This window comes from Triturus cristatus, chromosome 12 (assembly GCF_964204655.1).
Source record: "Triturus cristatus chromosome 12, aTriCri1.1, whole genome shotgun sequence".
NCBI classification, from domain to species: Eukaryota; Metazoa; Chordata; class Amphibia; order Caudata; family Salamandridae; genus Triturus; species Triturus cristatus.
This window is the reverse complement of record NC_140595.1, coordinates 847,563,679-847,583,209: the sequence shown is the minus strand read 5'-3', so window position 1 is coordinate 847,583,209 and position 19,531 is coordinate 847,563,679. Positions and strand designations below refer to the sequence as shown.

Below are 19,531 nucleotides of genomic sequence, written 5' to 3'. Positions count from 1 at the left end.
CCCAGTGTAGTGACTCCCAGGTGCGCCTCCCAGCATTGGGACTCCTAGGTGCGCCTCCCAGCGTGGTGATTCTGAGGGGCACCTCCCATCAGAGTGACTCCCAGAGGCACCTGTCAATGTTGTGATCCTCAAGGGCTCCTCTCAGCAGGACTGGCTTTAGCGTGGTGTGACCGGTTCAGCTGCACCTGGCGCTGAGCTCTGTGGACGCTGTGTTTAGAAATAAGGTATGGGTTTAAAAGCGCTGCTACAGAGTTTGCTGGGTGTCCTGCAGTTTCCAGACAACAATCCAAATGTCAAAATTACTCTGGTGGTTAATGTCTCTGCTAGAGCAAAAGTTTTGCCTGGTGGCAGTTTTGACTCATCATAAAGTAGCATAGAGAGTTAACATTAGTGGTGTACCTTGGCGATAACAGGGCTGTATTTTATGTGGGTAGCTCAGTGGGTTACTGTTTGTGTCACAGAGATCCTTGTTACTTGTAGTTTTAAAGTTACAATCATAATGTCGCACAGTGACCTATGAACTGTCATCAAGGAGCTGCATGCAAAGTGCATGGCATAAGTTACAGAGTTACGTTTATTCCCATCTTTCATTTTCCTAATTTTTTTATTTATTTATAAAGTTTTGTATAGCGCTAACATGACCCCGAAGGGTATCAGAGCGCTTCACATTTTGGAAGGGAAGGACATAGTAAAGGGAAAATGGCACAGGGGGTACTAATGTTGGTAAAAACAGTTATTTTGGGTAGAAATACAATCTGAACCTCAACCACTGTGGTACGTTTTAAATCCAAACTTAGGGGCATATTATCAAGACAGGCGATAAAATTATCGCCGCTTTAGCGGCAGAGAACTGCCGCTAAAGTGGCGATAATGGGCTTGATAATATGCCGCAGAGAATTCCCATAGAAGCCCATGTTCTGGTGTCAACATGGGCTTCTATTGGAATTCTCTGCGGCATATTATCAAGCCCATTATCGCCTGCCGCTAGAGCGGCGATAATTTTAACGCCGTTTCTTGATAATATGCCCCTAAGTGCTTCTCCAGACCAAACGCTCTTAAGACGTGATTCCAACACCTTGTCGTGCTCATTATCTTGAGTGACGTTTCCTAAACACTGATTTACACCCATTTGATTCTTATTGCCTTTGTCTAATGTGTGTGAGATGTAAAGTGCTCTGACACCCCACAATGGTATGAGTAGTGCTATAAACAAACGGAATGTATGTGGGATGGGGCTATGGAGCGATGAGGGGCACTGCTGGGGGGTGTTAGTGAGGGAATGGAAAGGAGGCCCAGTGCCGGTGGCTTCCGGTGCTCGGCACCAGCAATTTATTGTCAGCCCTGGCAGTTATTAGAGTTGCCACATGGTGGCGCTAGTTGATTAATCTTGTGATTAGCACAACCATAGCTGTTTAAAAATTCAACACACATTTAAAATGAGTGAAAATGAATAATACCGCCCACCCAAAGCTATAACGATCGCGTGGGCAGCAGGTATCAAACATTTTTATGTATAAAGTCCGAATTGTCACAGTTGTAGGAGTGTGATGGTTCGTAGTTGTGTTGGTTCTGCCACTGACAGTGCACGCTGCAGAGGCCTCCTGACAAGGGTCTTGGCACTTATGTTTTTTTTTTTACAAATTAAGCACTGGAGGTTTATTGGGGGGCAAACAGATTGTCTCATGGACCCCACCAGCGCTAAAGCTGTCCCTGCCTTGCAGGTGTAGTGTTCTGCGTTCTAGTGCTTGTAAATATGGTGTTTCCACCAGCCACTCCTTGAGGGCCGGCTTCCACACTCACCCCACACCCATCCGTCACAGCTGTCACCGGTCAGGTGACCCTGCTAATACAAGGGGTCGGGGCACGTGCCTTGGGCCAGTTCCAGACCGAATCACTATGGGGTATATTAACAAGGTGCGGCCATAATATTATCGACTTTAGAGCCCGTTTTCGGGCGAAAAGCGGCGATAATATTATCACATTATCAACAAGGACACGCTGGCGCGTGTATCCTTGCATTAGCGCTGCTTGTCAGCACGCCTCCCATTGCATCGCTAATGAGATGCAAAGGAGGCGTGCCTGACCAGACTCTCTTGGGTAAATATCGCTAACCCAGCTTCGTCATATTAACAACGAGGGATAGCGATATTTAATATCACGTTAAGTATGCCTTTAAGCAGGAATTTAACGTCTGTTAAATTCCGGACTAAGGCTTACCTAACATGGGGGGTGGATTGTGTAGCTAAGACCACAGGCCCTATCATCTAGGATATCGCCGTTTTCCATGGAACATCGCTGGAAAACAAGCGATGTTCCATGGAAAACACCACTATCACTGGAATAATTATCGCCATTGCGCTATGCGTTGTTAATACAGCGCTAGCATGCCGATAATTATCTGCGATAGCCAGCAATAAAATTCCTCACGCTAAGGGCGGCCAGCGATAATTATTGCTGCCGCTTTTTGATATGTCCCTGTGTGTCTGTGTGGTTATTAGCGCTGCATGAGGGCCTCGGGCCCTAACCATTACAATGGCGACAAGCGGGTTGTACATGTGTGTGTGTGCAGTGTGCGTGTGCGTGCATGCGTGCGTGCGTGTGTGCGTGTGTTTGCAGCCCTGAAGTTTGGCAGGTGGACATGTAGACTGTTATGAAGGCATGCCAGCCAACAGGCTGCCCTCGGTGGGCAAGGAAGATGGTGCCCGCCTGCGCATGAGCCTGCAGCAGCTGCCTGTCATGGGCCAGTGCCAGTACGCCGAGTAGTGGGGTGTCCTCATGCATGGGGGGGGGCTTGCCTACAGTTCTGCTGCCTACACCTCAGTGAGGCTGTTGTGGACCTGGAGAAATGCCCCTGACATGAGTAGAGCCCACAGTAGGGTGAACAGACGTCCCGGATTTCCCCAGACAGTCCTGGTTTTAAAAGTCTTGTCCCGGTGTCCAGACACTTTTGTTAATTGTAGGTAAACGTCCTGGTTTTTGGGACAAAGGTGACGTTATTGTGCAAAGCAGATCGACCCTCCATTGGCAGGTGCCTCTGAAGACTGAGATGTTGGAGTCATTTCTCCAGGTGTCTTACTCACCCAGGCTGATGAGCTGGCCAGGGGTTCGGGGTCTGCAGGTGAGTGGAGCCCCCTGGTGTGAGCCTGACCCCAGGATAGGAGTGGCAGCCCCAGTAGGTGTGAGGCCGCAGCCACCCTGGGGCTCACCCCTCCTGCACTCGGGCCCACAGCGCCACGAGGGGGATACACCGCACCAGAGCCTGAGGGGGGCTGCTGCGGCCCCTCCAGTATTTGAAGCTGTGCGTCTGCACTGCACCCGACTGAGTACAAGAGTCACCAAGCACCCCCCAAGTGTGGCCCACACATGGAGGGGCCAAGCGAGTGGCACCCCCAGCTCCAGGAGTGACACAGGGAGAGCTTCTGTTTGCCTCGAGGCGCTAGCCCTGCGCCACCTGTGTGCGGTGTAGGTGCACTGCAGTCTGGGGGCGCACAGGTAAGACAGCCCCCCCTAACCCCCACCCCTGCATCTGATGACCAGGACATTGGGTGCCGCTGTGGACTCCAACTCTTTGACTGTAGCGCCACCGCCTGGCCGTTCACCGCACTGCACCGCCATCAAATAAAGGAAGAGCACAGGTCATAAAGAGACAACACCACGGGTGTCAGGAAGCCACTGTGGACAAGCAGAGCCGCCAGAAAGTAAGCACCAAACTGCGTGACACGCCAGGTATGGGAACACATGGAGAGAAATATTGACTTTCAGAGGGAAATGGTATAGTCCAAAGGCCTGTTTTTAATATAAAATCAGGGCCTTCGGTGGTCATATTAATGAAAATACAAGATTTAAAAAAAATATTATTGTCTACGGGTGCTCATGGAAAACAATTTCTATGGACTGGAATCTGAAGAATGCTAAAGTGATTCTGGTATTATACTGACCTTTGCTGGTCATTTTCTAGCAAGAAAGTTAAATAGAGGCAGTTGCCAGAAAACCTAAAAAAAGAAAGTCCCTCAGCAGAAAACAATTCTGGTATTTTGCTGACCTCTGGTGTTCATTTTCCATCAAGACAGTTAAATAGAGGCAGTGGAACAGAAAAAAAAGACCCTAAGCGGAAGCAGACGAGTCCTAGGGCTGATCTCCAGAGCACACAAAGTACATACATATCTAAGTATATACTAAAGTATATACTAGAGGTCGCGAATGCATAACCTAAAATAAGCAGTATAGAGGCACGAGTCTTGTAGCCACAGGCAGCGAGAGAAAGCTCAAGGTGCACTGCGCAGGGAGAAGAGGCCACATGCAAACAGAGACTGTGTACCAGACCCAGAAGTGAGAGAGCTCTCAGAGAAAGGAAACAAGAAGGGGAAAGAAAGAGGCCACGCCAGTCAGCCACCCCAGCACAGAATGGCCACCATTGGAACACTGTACGTGTCACACGGAGCGACCGACCTTGACATGCACACCCACGCTTGGGTAGGAAGAAGTCCTACAACGGTAGAGCCTCAAGGCACAAGCAGCGCGTCCTCGACTGAAGATGAGGCAAAGGAAGAAAGGTGACCGTCCAGCTAGGGAGAGGGGCACCAAGAACATCCCTGAGGGAATGTACAGGACTTGTGAGAGGTCCACGAGGAGAAAGAAGGCCTGTGAGAGGCCCACCCAGAAAAGAGGCATGTCCTACACACAGGACAAGAGTCTTATCTTACAGCGAGGACCGGACATGACCAGGGAGGACCCTGTTAAAAGAAGGTCACAGTGAGAGGCCTGGTCATGAGACAGAGGAGGCGAGAATCAGTCCTACGAGTAGGACGTGTCCAGGGGGGTCCATGTGAAATGCACATCACATCGAGAAGCCTGGTCAAAAGAAAGAAGAGTGTAACAAGATGCCACTAGACCATATCTTGAAGAGAAAGAGAAAACAGGAGAAGAAGAGAGTGGCACAATGGCACGTAGAGGCAGAATCAAGGTGAAGAGTGTGGCAAGATGTGACATTGTCGCACAGGCATGAAAAGGAGGAGAAGAGAGTGGCCACGGAACTACATCACAAAGAAGAACATGAAAGAAGAGGAGAGAAAAAGTGTAACAGACTCGCCACACGGAAGATCACTGACAGTCATCGGTAAGTGTCCTCATTATCAAGCGCATCACATGAGTCACCTAAGGGGCACCGCACATCCAGCGTGAAGCGTTATATCTGAGAAGCACCTGGAGATTAATAAGACGTTCCTGGCGCCGTGGGAGGCGGGCCACTCAGAAACCATCTGTTATACCCGGTGAACCTAAGGCCTGCAGAAGAGAGCATGCTCGACCATTAGGAACATCCACCTTTAGGATTGCATGAGAGACTTGGTCGTGGTCCTATTCTGAGTTCCTCAATGACCTCGGTCATGGGGCCTACAAGAGGCTCCGAACAATCCACACAGGCCCGTGGCAATCCAGGGGCAAAGGCCTGAGGTAATTCCAGTGAGAGGAGACTCCTGACATGACAGATATGTCTGCAGCAGCTCCACCACAGGCACCAAGAAGTACTTTGGTCACTCAAAGACTATCTGATGAATGCACGTGCACCAGAGTCCTGTCAGCCAGAGCCCACAGACCCTGAGACAACCACTCTTTGTGGCTGCACGAGTGACTTGGATGGTGTCCGTTTGCCATTCGCGCAGCCTACAAGAGGCCCCGCACAGTCCACACAGTCCTGTGGCCGCCCGGCCGAAAGGGCCTCAAGGAAGTTTCTGTGAGAGAGGGAAGTCTGAAGCTCATCCACCTGCGGGTCCCAGAAAGCACCACCGCCTTCAGACTCCCTTCTATCAATGTCGTCCCCGTCTTTGCAGGTTGGCCATCCATGGAGACAGGGCGTCTTCAAAGAGATCTCTGCAGGGGACTCCACCACTGCTCCTGATGCACTCTCACGTCGATCTGTGTAAATAGATTCCAGCGCCGTGACACCAGGCGGGACAGACCAGCAGTGCCAAGGGGGATTGTAGCCCCACTGACAGGTGATCGAGAGATCCACAATCGATCCGCACTGCATTTCATGCCCAGAGTCCCCTGGCTAAACTACGGGTGCGTTCCGTGAAGCCACGTGCTCCCAGCTGCACCTGTCCCCTCATCCTGTCCTACAGACTGACTGAATAGACTCGGTGGTGTTTTGTTTTGCTGTCTTTTTCTTTCCCACATGTTGGACTTTGTTTATTTCTTTGCAATAAAGTTTGGGAGTGGTGTAGTGTCCTGCAGGACATGTTCTAGTGTTTGTAAATAAGGTGTTTCCACCAGCCACTCCTTGAGGGCTGGCTTCCACTCTCCCTCCACACCCATCCATCACAGCTGTCACCAGTCCAGTTCCAGACAGAATCACTATGTGTCTGTGTGGTTATTAGCGTTGCACGAGGGCCTCGGGCCCTAACCATTACACCAGGGGTGTGATCCCCAGTGGCTTCCAATCCTCCCTGCATGCCGGACTTTGGTCATTCCATTTTCCAGGTTTCATCCACAGTGTTCTCAGCTCCACCCAGCGGGCTGACAGGACCACGGAAATTCACTCAACCCTGAAATGTGTTTGGATAGAGGAGGGTTGAGAAGGGCCTTGTGTGGTGGTCCAGAGGCGCCAACGCCCTTTCCTTACGCAGACCGGGCATCTTATGAAACATGTTCACCGTGAGAGGAGGAGGGTCTCAAAGGGGGTGTGTCTTAGTACCAGTTATAGCCCAAGGCACTTTATAGTTCAGTGCCTCCCCCTCCAACACCAAAAAACAAAGCCTTGGAGGCTACCGTTGATGCCCTGAGGAGGTTACACATCCTGTAATGGACATCGACTGCTCAAAGCATCCAAACAATCAACTGGAAACCTGCTCTCTGCAGGGGTTTCCATCAAATTGTTTGCACACCGTGTGATTTCGGCTCCTTACCTTGTGACTGGGTGTTAGGAGCCTGATGGAGCAAGGACTCGTTTATGTGAGACTTGCTCGAATTCAATTCACTCGTTTAACTTATTAACATGAATTATTAATTATGTTTCTTGATTAATCCTTGCACCTTTCAGGTACATAAATAACACAGAGAAGCTTGCCTATGTGTTTTCTAACCATTAATACGGATAGCGAACTAAAAGCACGGCTCTAACAGGGAAAACTTTACTGTGCATGCGTCAATTACATCTACATAATGTGACGTTTAACAAGCTTTGGAGGGATTTTCTCGCGCATGAGCAAAATGCACTAACATGGCGTCTTCAATACCCACTTGCATGGCATCTGCTTTGCTATTTAGAAAACGCTTTACTTACTAAGAGCTAATGCGGGGGAAGTATTAATGAATAAAGGGAATAGAATAGATGTCGGTGGTATACAGTGAAATCATTTATTTCTTGAATTAATATTTTCTCTCTTCACCTTTTATTAGTTCGTATTTTGGGCCTTCTTGCCACAGCCCGAGTGATTGAAAGAAAACCTTCTGCGCATGTGTGACCACTTTTTACCCTGGAAGAATGATCCCAAGATTGGGCCACATCCAAGGCCATCGACTGCTAAACCCTGGGAAACTCGGATGTTAGACCTGAAGTGGCTAAAGTCATATGTACATTATTGATAAGATTGTATCAACTGTGAATAAACTCAGGAGGGAATTAAAATAAAATGTATATTAATAAGGGGATGGGTTTGGGAACAAAGAAAGTGCTATGCCATCATGGTGTGATGACCAAAACGCCCCTTGCCTGTCCAATCAGAGTTCACATTTGTAACTTTAGGGGGTGGTACATGAATCCCAAAAGGTATAACTATGGTAGTTTAGTTAGTTTTGTGTGTGTGATCCTGAGAGAATGCTGAGAGGGGAGATGCTGTCGGAGTTATTGATGATGCCGATGCTGTGAGATGCTGAAGAAGATTCAATAGAAAATTACCGATCTCAAGCAATTGATTAGAAAGAAGATCGCGTAAGAATCTCGAGGAGGAAGAGAGTGTCAGAGAGGGGTGCGACGTGTTCGTCGGTTCTAGAGAGGTTCACTGTCCTGTCCTGATTCCTGTCCTGAAGTCTTTGACCCTGATTTTCCCAGGGGACCCTTACCAGCCCCGTGGCCACTATAAATTTCATATATTTCCTGATGTACTGCTGTCTCGATCCTCTCCTATCTGAGCAACGTCAGTCTATTGAAGCGTGAGAGTAATTGAATTGATTGATTCTTCCTCCCTAGTGATTGATGGTGTCCGTGGTGTATTTGAATGGTTCACTCACATTTAAACTTAGATAAAGGTTTTGAAAACCTCCTGGGTCTGTGTTTATTATGATAGATGAATTATTTGCAAGATAGGTTATGTGCATCGTCACCATCAACTAGTTCCAACTAATTTGGTTCATCGACCAAATGGAAAGAACTTATTGATCAGTGATAATAAATAGGGTGAAATACGAATTAATGCGGTACTGATCAATTCATGAAATAATAAACAAACAAAACCCCCCAGCGGCTAGCCAGATGAATTTGAGTGCAGGCGTGATTGATGGGGTCAGGTGATTATATCAAGTCAAGTCAAGAAGGCTTTATTTCGATATAAATATATCTTAAAAAGCAGCACAACAGCATTATACAATTAAAGAGATAAAAAGGAGTCAGTACATAGAAAAATAAACATACAATTCATACTACTACTGATACCAATAAATTAACTAAAAACAAGCATTTTTAAGAAACAAATTAAACAACATACAAAAGCCTAGATGACCTAATGCGCCAGGCCCAACCTAAGAACTTGGCTAAACCACACGCAAAGAGGGGCCTTGAGTCACTTTTTAATATGCGTAGGGCTTCTAAGTAATGTCTGGTACCAAGTTCTCTACAAAGCGGTTTTAACCACCTACTCCGGGGGGCTGCATAAGCAGGACATTCAAACAAAAAATGGGGGACAGACTCAGACCTCTTGTCACAAAATGGGCAAATGGAAGTTGTTTGAAATGGGACTTTCCATCTTGAGGTTAGCTCACCTACAGGGAGTAAGCCTATTCTAAATTGAAAGTATAGGGCCCTGTCTTTACGATTAGAAATAACATCCAAGTAGGGTTCGCAAAAGTAAATTTCTTTAACCAGAAGAAAATCCAGAGTGGACCTGCACAAATTAGCATTACTGCTTCTATTACCCGCCACCCAATTCCAGTAAATCTTTTTTAACTCGGACTTAGGGGGAGCAGTTCTATCAGACCAGGCCTCGCCAAGACCTAGGCAAACGAGGAGACGCTTAACCTCCCTCAGCCAAAAGATCTTGGGCCAGCCTGATAACCCCAACACCTCGTTAAGGCCATCCGCATAACTAGACAGTTCAGGTGTTCTCCATATACGCGCCCATAGGAGGAGAGGGCGGAGCCTAGCCTGATCACTGATTGGCCGGGTACCCATGTCCAAGAGCAATGGAAGAGTAGGGGTGCCATAAGGTAGCCCCATGAGGTCTTTATGGAATTTGTTTTCAGAGCGGGACAGATGGTCAACCTTGTGGACGCCCCAGAGTTCCGCCCCATACAGAGCTGCGCTAACCCCCCTTGCTCTATATATATCAAGAACGGGGGCAATGGGTTTCACTGGTGAAGCACGATGTTCCTTAAGCAAGGCACCCACCACCCTCTTGTGGGTCAGCAACATCTTTTGATGATGGCACTTCCAGCTCATGGAGTCGCAGAGGCGGATACCAAGATAATCAAATTCTGACACTCTTTCGAGGGTAACAGAGTCCAAGGATGGTGGTTTGGCCAGCCTTTTCGGGGGGTTAAGGACCAAATACTTGGTCTTCGCTGTATTAATAACTAACCCTCTCATGTCACAGAAGGACTTGAAGTTGGTTAATAGACTCTGCAAACCTACCGGGGTTTTCGAGATCAGGAGGGTGTCGTCCGCGAATAGAAGGGTTGGTATTTTCCTACCAGCCAGGGTTGGTGCATCTGCAGGATGTTGAAGCAGGTGCTCCACCACTCCGTTGACATACAATGAGAACAGAGTGGGGGCAAGAACACAACCCTGGCGTACCCCTCTATTAACAGGAATACGAGCTGTTTTCTGACCCTGGTCTCCCCACCTGATCTGGGCAAAATTATCCGAATGGAGATTTATCAGCAAGCTCAGCAAATAGGGTGGAATACCCTGTTCGCTGAGTACACTCCATAATTGGCTGCGGGGAACTAGGTCAAAGGCAGTCCGCAGGTCGATGAAGGCAAGATACAGACTGCCTTTGCCCAATAGAACCACCTTCCAGTATAACATCAGAAGGCGAAAAGATTGCTCTATTGTCCCTGTGCCTGTTCTGAAACCCGCCTGGAAATCCGAGAGAATGTCATTTTCCTCTACCCATTGTAATAACCTTGCCAGAACCACTTTTCCTGCCACTTTTTGTGAGGTGTCTAGCAGGCTGATTGGGCGATAATTAGCTGGGTCGTTACGACATCCTTTTTTGAAAATAGGAACGACCTCAGCGCCCTTCCAAGAGGTCGGCAGGGATGCCCCTTCAAGACTGGAATTCAATAGGGCGGAAATGAGTATTCCCCATTCCACAGGATTAATGCGTAGCAAATCACCTGGGATCCCGTCCGGCCCAGCAGCTTTATTGGGCATAAGGGAAGTGATTGCCTTAAACACTTCCTTGGGTGTAAACAAAATCTCATCGATAGGTAGAGAGTGAGCATGGGGATGGTAAAAACTCGAACTCTCAACCTGGGCCAGGGTCATAGAATAAAGCTGTGAGAAATGGGAGACCCACGCACTCTCGGATACATTACATGTGATCAGAGTATCCACAGGTCTCTCTCTATTTCTAAGAAGGTCCCAGAATCCCTTAGCATCCTTCCTAAGACTTGCGGCCTTCAGGTCACACCAAAACTGTTCTTCCCAATCTGATTTTGCCTTTGCTAAAACCCTCCGATAGTTACCCCTTGCGGCACGAATCAAGGCATTGATCTTAGATCTAACTGCCCTTAAGAGTTCCCGTTTGGCCAGGCGACAAGCAACTGAAAACCACCCGGCAGGACCCTTCCTGCTCCCTCTCTTGTGGGCCATTTTCCCATCCTTAGGGACTATGAATAGTTCGCCTATAGCCGTTATGGTTTGTTCAAAAATTGCAGGTGCCTCTTGCACAGTAAATGAGGGGGAATCTAGAGAAAGCATGATGTTAGCCATCACGGATTGTACCTCCAACATCTTAGCCTCATTATCAATAATATTTTTCCATTTCAGGCGCCTACCACAATTAGAGGGGCGCACTTCATGGGTTGTTTTCCAAACATGAGGGGTTTGAGGGAAAGACCCACCCCTCCAAAGTTGGGACAGAGACAGAATTAGAGGATTGTGGTCACTATCTATAGAGGGCCGAACCTCCATATCCACCAGGAAAGACCACAGCCGAAAATTCAGCATGATGTAGTCGATCCTAGAGGAATGCCCTATTCTATTAAACGTATGTGTCCCCATTTGGTCTGATTTGGATCTACCGTTTGTTGCTCTAAGACCATGCTCCAAGCAAAGGGCATTAAGGTCTATTGCATTTTGGGTCCATCTTCTGATTGGGGGGATAGACAATGGAGGGATGCCTCTCCTTGCATCATCCTCCCCAATGCCCAGCACATCTTCCAAAGCAAGTGGTTCGTATGTGCAATTAAAATCCCCAGCTAATAAAACAAGGGAATCTGGGCCACAACGCTTGAGTTCCTCGTCGATACCAGATGAGGCTAAAATAGATAGACCACCTCTAGTGCTTCTGACATAGATATTAAATATTTCGAGCACTCCACCACCAGACGGGCAACTTACAGTTAGTCTCAAAAGATCTGGGGAATTGGTGACTATGCTTTTACTAGAATACCGCAAGGAAGTGCTTACCCAAATTAACAAACCTCCGGAGGGGCGCCCTTTGCCTCCCTTCGGACGAACCGCTGGTACAAAATAAGTAGTGTAGCCAAGCTTATATTGTGGGTCCATGCACCAGGTTTCCTGGAACAAACAAATGGAAAAGGATTCGATAAATTTGTTCCAGTCTGGGATACCCATATTACGGGCTAAGCCGGCAATGTTCCAGCTTACGACCCTCAGGGGGTTGTTAGAAATCCCTCCGTGCCCCAAAACCAAGGCACCCGCAGAGTGAGAACAATCCGTGACAATATCCCCATGGCCAACAGGTAATACCACCTGAAGGGGAATTCGAGAATTTTCGCCAGGCATATCCCTCTGTAGATAGCCCCTAAGTATAGGGGAGGGAGGCGGAGAGGTAGAAATTGGAGAGATCACCTGCAACTCTCCAGGGGGTGAATTTTCCAATAAAGGTTCCCTTAATGATTCAGCTTGTGACTCACATATGGGTGGAATGACCTGTCAGTAACCATTCCTCAGATGACCCTGCAGATAACCAGGACCACTGTTAAATGAGCTGAGTATAGAATTACAGCCACCAAAATATCCACGGTCCCGACCAACCCTCAAATGGGTGCCGGACTCCCATGGCAAAGTTGAAGGATAAAAATAACTGAGGTCACACGTACCAATTGGGCCCAGGCTTCCTACTGGATTATATTCCTTAGCAGCATCACTACATATAAAACTGGGGATCCTTGGATCTTCAAAATTTACTATGATGCAATCGCCAGAAATAGCTTTATCCCTGGGGCCGATCCAGCCGACTCTGCGTACATGTAGAATCCTTCCTCCCCAGAACTCAGGCAACGGTCTGTTTTCTTTGAGCCAAAATAGGGTTTTGTTAAACAATTCGACATAGGACTCTTTCTTGCCTGAACTAAGGGCGGGAACCCCTGTCAAAACGACTACATAGGGCTTACACTCAGGGGGAAGATTAATAGTGGGGTGTCTCCCACCGAGAGGGACCTCACCTGGAAACAACCCATGGACTTTTGCATTCTCTGATGATTCCATGGTCGGGGATAAGATTTTACTAGTGGAAGTAATCTCACCCACGCTAGCCGATGCCGAGGGACAAACAGTTTTTTTTCCCAGAGTGTTAGCTGTAGCTTTGGGGGATTTAGGTTTCACAGCCGGCTTACTAGAGAACAGGCCGATGGAACTAAGAGTGCCAACGGCAGGCGCCGGAAAGATCGGGTTGTGATGAGTTGCCTCCAGAGCTATTGGTTTGTCAGCTGTGGGAACTAGAGAATGTCGGGCAGTAGGGGTCGCCTTTTTGTCAGACTCCCTACCCAAGCTATCATCCCTAGATTTTAAATGCATTTTCATAAAAGATTTTAATGAGAAAAAATTATCCAGGGTTGTCTGCTCCAGTTTGTCTAATCGCTCGGATATCCCGCTAATTTTATCTAATACTGGCAAGAGTAGAGATTTCATTATTGCCTCCATTTTTTTAGCCAGGGGTGAATCAGAGGGGGGAGGGCCTAAGCTATCACCAGTTTGAGTATTGGTGGCAAATATTACATTCCCCTCAGCAGAGCCATCATCTTTATCTTCCTGAAATTGACTAGATTCGCCTCCTGATGCCTTATTAAGGAAGCCCCTCCTAACAGCCACCCGCCTCTTGTGTTTGCAAATTTTAGAAAATCTAGTACTCTGTAAGGTGGACTGTTTTCTAGATTTTAGAGGGGCTGGGTGGACATCCGCCTGGACCAAGATAGACTTCGGGCTAGGTATAGTTAAGGGATTAATGGTGTCATCCAGATGGGCAAAAACAGTAGCTGGCTTGCTTCCTGCTGCAGCTGGGGCCACAATGCTTTGGGTATTAAGTGCCGAATCTGACAAATTTTCAAGCCCTTCTAGATTGGCTCTCAAAGCCGCTACACGAGGATGATCCGGAGGAGAGGGCCCAAGGGGGTGGGAAAGTGGAACCAAAACATGTTCCGGTGTAGATATCTGAGCTAGCGGACCGATCGAGGAACGTCTATCGCCAAAAGAGTTTCCTGATAGCCGCCGCTCAGCCATGGATATTTCTTTGTCAATGACATTGGCCACACGGGTAATAAACTGGTCCATGGATCCAGCCATACCCCCCCCGTTCCCCCTCAGGATTTTCCCAGAACGTGTTGACATTTGTAAATCAGGACCGAACCGTGAGACAAAACAACACAAACACTGCACACTACACAGGTGGACAATACACAACAAAAGTATATGTCCAGAGCCAACAGTTAGGTAAAATGGGGGAATCAGACACAAGAACACCTTACATATATGTGGCGGCAAAACGGGAAATAGTCAATAGGCACTACCCAGGCGGAGGGCGGCGTCAGTTTAGTAGCGCCTTCGGGCGCGAAAATGAGGCACTTCCGGGGTGCCAAGGATCATGGGAGATGTAGTTTCCCAAGCGTCTCCCCCCACACAGCGGTCGCGTTTGTCCGGCGACGGCGGGAGGGAGATTCAGGCGTCAGCAGGGAAGGCTGCCCCAAGGATCAGGATGCACAGCAGGTAAGTGCAACAGCACTCAGGGATTGATTCCACTTCGTAGCTCCGGGCCCAGTTACCAGAAATGTCACACAACACCATCGGCTTTTCTTTACATCAAGAAAAACGGTAATCACTCATAACAGTTTCACTACTCCAAAGAGCCTTGAGGGTTATTAGAGCATCCCAAAAATGAAATACGTTCTGATAGGGAGAGCAGATAGTCTCGAATGAGTAATAACGGTCAGCGTGAGTATTCCCCAGCTAAACAGTCACTGTGGATTCAACTGTTCCTTTCCCAAACTAAAAGGACTTAAATCAAAGAACTAAAGTTTCCCAGCTCCTGCTTCTGGAACATGTAGCAAACCCACTGGAATTGCAGTCGCATTTACAGTGCAAACGATTAGTCATGCAAGACTTGGAACGGCTCCTGAATACAAGCGCTTCTCCTGCCCAACCTAATATATCCAGCTCCTCCTTTGGAGCGTAATGAAATAAAACGGAAATATCCTGCTCCTCCTTTGGAGCGCAATGAAACAGAACAGAAATCACTCTCAACGCCGAGAGTCGATAAACTTTTAGCCTCCTACCTGAGAGCGTGCGGGAAGCCAGGCAAGGGTCTTAATGGTGCGGAACGCCCAGGAGAGAATCAGAACATCCGTCCCTCTTCACACGGTCCCCGCGGGTAAGGCCGGGAATACTGCAAAGGCTCTCCTTCCGTCTTGCCGCAGCCGGAAAGGAAACAACCAACGAGCTGTGATCGGAATCACCGGTGGAACCGCGGATGATTCAAGCCTCAAGAAAAGACGCGTCCGCGCGTTTTCATCTAAATCCAGGAAACGGGAATGCTCTGATGTGACAGGTTTGCATCCACAATTACGCACCTGTGATAGAGAACTTCCCCTTTCCGGACCGGCGGCAGGGGTAGGTGATCCTACCTCTGGAGTGACGTGCCGCCCCAGTGCCGGTCCTCGGCTTCTCGGGGAAGCTGTGTGAGGATCTTGGGCGGAGGAACCGTCTGCGCTTCAATGTCAACCTCGGGCAGGCGGGACTCAGTCCAGTGTCTGCCTCCGCCGAAAAGAGGTGATTATATGGAAGTGGAGCATCTGTTGTTGGTGCGCCGCTGGATCAAGCCGATATCAAGTGACACACGATGGGACCGTGTGAGTTGGACAGTCTGCTTACGAGAGGGGTCTTTGTCATCAGACTCTTCGGGCGCCACTTTGGCATCTGTCCGGCAGGGGTCCCCCGATGACAACAGAACTCATATGTTCTACAGCATCACTGAAAGCGCTGGTGGTCCAGCACTGGGTGGGCAGCTCAAAGACTCCTGTGGTGGGCTGAGCGCCCTGTGCCACAGGGACAGAGCATCTCTATGGGCAGTAAACAATATAACTCCTGTATTACAAGACTGAAAACCACCACAGGCGCTAGTCAAGTGAATACTGGTTCAACACACAGACTACCTGTAGGCTATCTCCAGCCACAGACGGCCATTTGTGTTAATCTTGTGACAGTGAGAGAATTATTAAAAAACAAAAACAGAGGCCACCGCCACACGTTAGAGTTATTAGACTTATGCAGGCCACCTAGGAAGAGCGGATAAAGAACCTCGGTAGGTCCACCTCACACTCGTGTCCCTGATGAAGAGCACCCAGGGAGGAAGCGTACCGCAACATGTCGGGTGACTGAGTCCTTCTAAGGTAGTACTGGAGGAGCACACCTGGTAAAAGGGTAAGATTCACCCCCAAGTCACAGAGGCACAGTAACACAGTACTGTGCCTATGAGTCACTACCATGCAGTGGTGTTTCTGTGGTGCAAACACTATAGGATTTACAATGTGCCCACCTGGGGTCAGGCCTGACAGGGCTGTAGGGCCTCACCCTACTGCACCTACAGTGCTTGTCAAACCCCTGGCACACCCAGATAACCCAGAGCTGGCACTACGGAGTCCACTGGTGAGCAGTGCCATGAGTCTGCCGAGATGGCCAAACACGAGGAAACTCCACTGTGCACCAGGAGTTATAGGGAAACGTTTTAGGGCAAAGCAGCTGGAAGCTGCAAGGGACGAGAGAGGCATCCGGGGGCACAGAACTCTCCTTCATCAAACCCCTTCTCAGGAGTAATAGGTCCTCTGCGTAGTGACGACCTGCACTTCTACACTTCCATGTAAACCACTGCCCGAGGACAGGACAGAACCCCTCAGCCAAGCTCCACCGTGCCCTGCGCGCCCCACCTCAACACTTGTGCCTGACAGACGGCCTGACATTGGGACAGACATGGCTGCCCGAACTTGAGAATTGAATTAGAGTCATAGCCTCAGGCTCCCAGCGGAAGCTGCAGTGCCCCCTGGCGGTCTAGCTGGAACTGGGTCTCGGTGTCTACAATGCGAGCTTCAAGGCTCGGTGAGCCTGTGGCTCCCCTTCAAGTGCAGCTCTTTTCATCTGTTTTACCTTCAGCCCGCTAGACTCCCCTCTCTGAGCTTCTTTCGAGTATATGTCTCTGTAAGGTCAGCCCCTGCCTGTCTCTGCTCCAGGCCTGACTCTAGGAGTTTTTCTTTGGGGGGCAGAGGGGGGGGGGGCGCAAAGAAGCACGAGGGGGCCATGAAGATGAATGGGTGCTGGCCAAAGACCAAATTATTTAATCAATATGACAGTTTAGGCATTGTCATCTGTCCGCTTTTGACATTTTAAACACAGTAGTCAGCCCCCAAAGAGCTCCACACTTTGCTTTCTTTGATGGGCTTCAGCTTTGGGGGAGGGGGGGCCCCTGCTTGTCAGAACTTTAAGATGCAGCACGCTCCAGGGCAGGTGCCGCAGCAGAAATGTTTCTGCTGCTATATCGAGCCACGGTACAGCTTTTCATGTTTTTAATAAACTTTAGCCGCCTAATACCTCGCGAAGCATTGAGACCAGAATCATAATTCCGTTTTCAGGATATCCACGCTGGTCATTCGTGCGTCATAGCAGCTAAACTCTGCTGACCGCTCACCTCTCCCCAGGCCTGAAAGGATCCTATGACAATAGTGTTAAAACATTAAAATAAACGTTAAGGGAGCCCACGGGGCTGCACGCCCCGTGAAACATTAAGGTGCAAAAAAACGTGTATTTCACTTCTGAACGGCCTTGAATGGGCCATGGTATTCCTAGGGTGGGCCTGGCCCCCCTGGCGCACCCTCTAGATCCGAGCCTGCTCTGCTCACCCGGCTGCTCTGCCATCCCCGTCCCCATCGCTCGCTGACCCCTGACCTCGGCCTCCATCGCCTCCTGACCAGCTGAGCTTCCCACCACATAATTTGGACTCCATGGATAAATGACCCCTTGTGCTTGTCTCCCGTGGGCAGCTCAGGTTCGTCCTGTGACGGCTAGTGCCCTGAAGCCCAGACGGGTGGAGTAAGTAAACTATTCATGCCCCCCCCCCCCCTTGGGTATGTACCCCCCCCCCCCTCCCCAACCCCCCCTCGGGTATGTACCCATCCTGGGCCTGTGTTAAAAGACTCTTGTGCGGCCTGCTAGGATGCTGTGTACTCTGGCGCCACCTGGTGGCTGTAAGGAGTGCAGCGCTGCTGCAACAACACAAGTACACCTGGAGCTGCTGCTTCTTGTGTCACAGATGCCTCTGAAGGGGGCGACGCCTCTAGGGGGGCTACTCAATCACTAAATCAATAAATCATAGCACTGATATAGCGCGCTACTCACCCGGAAGGGTCTCAAGGCGCTTTGGGGGAGGGGTCTGCTACTGCTCGAATAGCCAGGTCTTTAGTTGTCTCCTGAAGGCGAGGTGGTCCTGGGTCCGCCGAAGGTGGATGTTGAGGGAGTTCCATGTCTTGGCTGCCAGGTAGGAGAAGGATCTGCCTCCGGCGGTGGTTCTTCGGATGCGTGGTACGGTGGCAAGGGCGAGGCTGGTGGACCGTAGCTGGCAGGTGGGCGTGTAGAAGGTCAGGCAGTCGTTGAGGTACTTGGGGCCCAGGTCGTGGAGAGCCTTGTGTGCGTGGGTGAGGAGCCTGAAGGTGATCCTCTTGTTGACGGGGAGCCAGTGCAGGTCCCTCAGGTGGCCGGAGATGTGGCTGCGTCGGGGGATGTCCAGGATGATTCGGGCGGAGGCGTTCTGGATGCGTTGGAGTCTTTTCTGTAGTTTGGCTGTGGTTCCGGTGAAGAGGGTGTTACCGTAGTCCAGACGGCTGGTGACGAGGGCCTGGGTGACCGTCTTCCTGGTTTCGGTCGGGATCCAACGGAAGATCTTGCGAAGCATGCGGAGGGTGTGGAAGCAAGAGGAGGAGACGGCGTTGACTTGTCTGGTCATCGAGAGGGAGGAGTCCAGGATGAAGCCCAGGTTGCGTGCGTGGTCTGTTGGCTTGGGGGCGGTGCCCAGGGCTGGGGGCCACCAGGAGTCATCCCAGGCGGAGGGTGATGATCCCAGGATGAGGACTTCCGTCTTATCTGAGTTCAGTTTCAGGCGGCTGTTCTTCATCCACTCGGCGACGTCTTTCATCCCTTCGTGTAGGCTCGTTCTGGCGGTGGCGGGGTCTCTGGTGAGGGAGAGGATCAGTTGGGTGCCGTCGGCGTAGGAGATGATGTTGAGGTTGTGCTGGCGTGCGATGGCTGCAAGAGGTCTCATGTAGACGTTGAAGAGGGTGGGGCTGAGTGATGATCCTTGCGGGACGCAGCAGATGACTTCGGTGGCCTCGGATCGAAACGGGGGGAGGCGGACTCTCTGTGTTCTTCCGGCGAGGAACGAGGTGATCCACTTCAGTGCCTTCTCTTGGATGCCGGTGTTGCTGAGGCGTTGGACTAGGGTGCGGTGGCAGACAGTGTCGAATGCTGCGGAGAGGTCCAGGAGGATGAGTGCTGCTGTTTCCCCGTTGTTGAGCAGGGCTCGGATGTCGTCGGTGGCTGCGATGAGGGCGGTCTCGGTGCTGTGGTTGGCTCTGAAACCGGACTGCGAGGGGTCGAGGGAACCGTTCGTCTCGAGGAAGGCGGCAAGCTGACTGTTGGCGATCTTCTCGATGACTTTGGCAGGAAAAGGGAGGAGCGAGATGGGGCGAAAGTTTTTGAGGTCGGTGGGGTCCGCTGTTGGTTTCTTCAGTAGGGCGCTGAGCTCGGCATGCTTCCAGCTCTCTGGGAAGGTGGCAGTGTTGAAGGAGGTGTTGATGACGTTCCGGAGTTGGGGTG

At 50.0% G+C, this 19,531-nt stretch overlaps 1 long non-coding RNA gene across 1 annotated transcript in view; it reads right to left on the bottom strand.

Annotated features, from left to right (window-relative positions):
* LOC146783064 (uncharacterized) overlaps positions 1 to 15,466 on the bottom strand; it is a 486,434-nt gene extending 470,968 nt beyond the window's left edge. Inside the window, exon 1 of the long non-coding RNA XR_014972388.1 lies at positions 14,950 to 15,466. This is a non-coding gene — a long non-coding RNA (uncharacterized LOC146783064). The remainder of the gene's footprint in view (positions 1 to 14,949) is intronic.
* Positions 15,467 to 19,531: the final 4,065 nt, after the last annotated feature.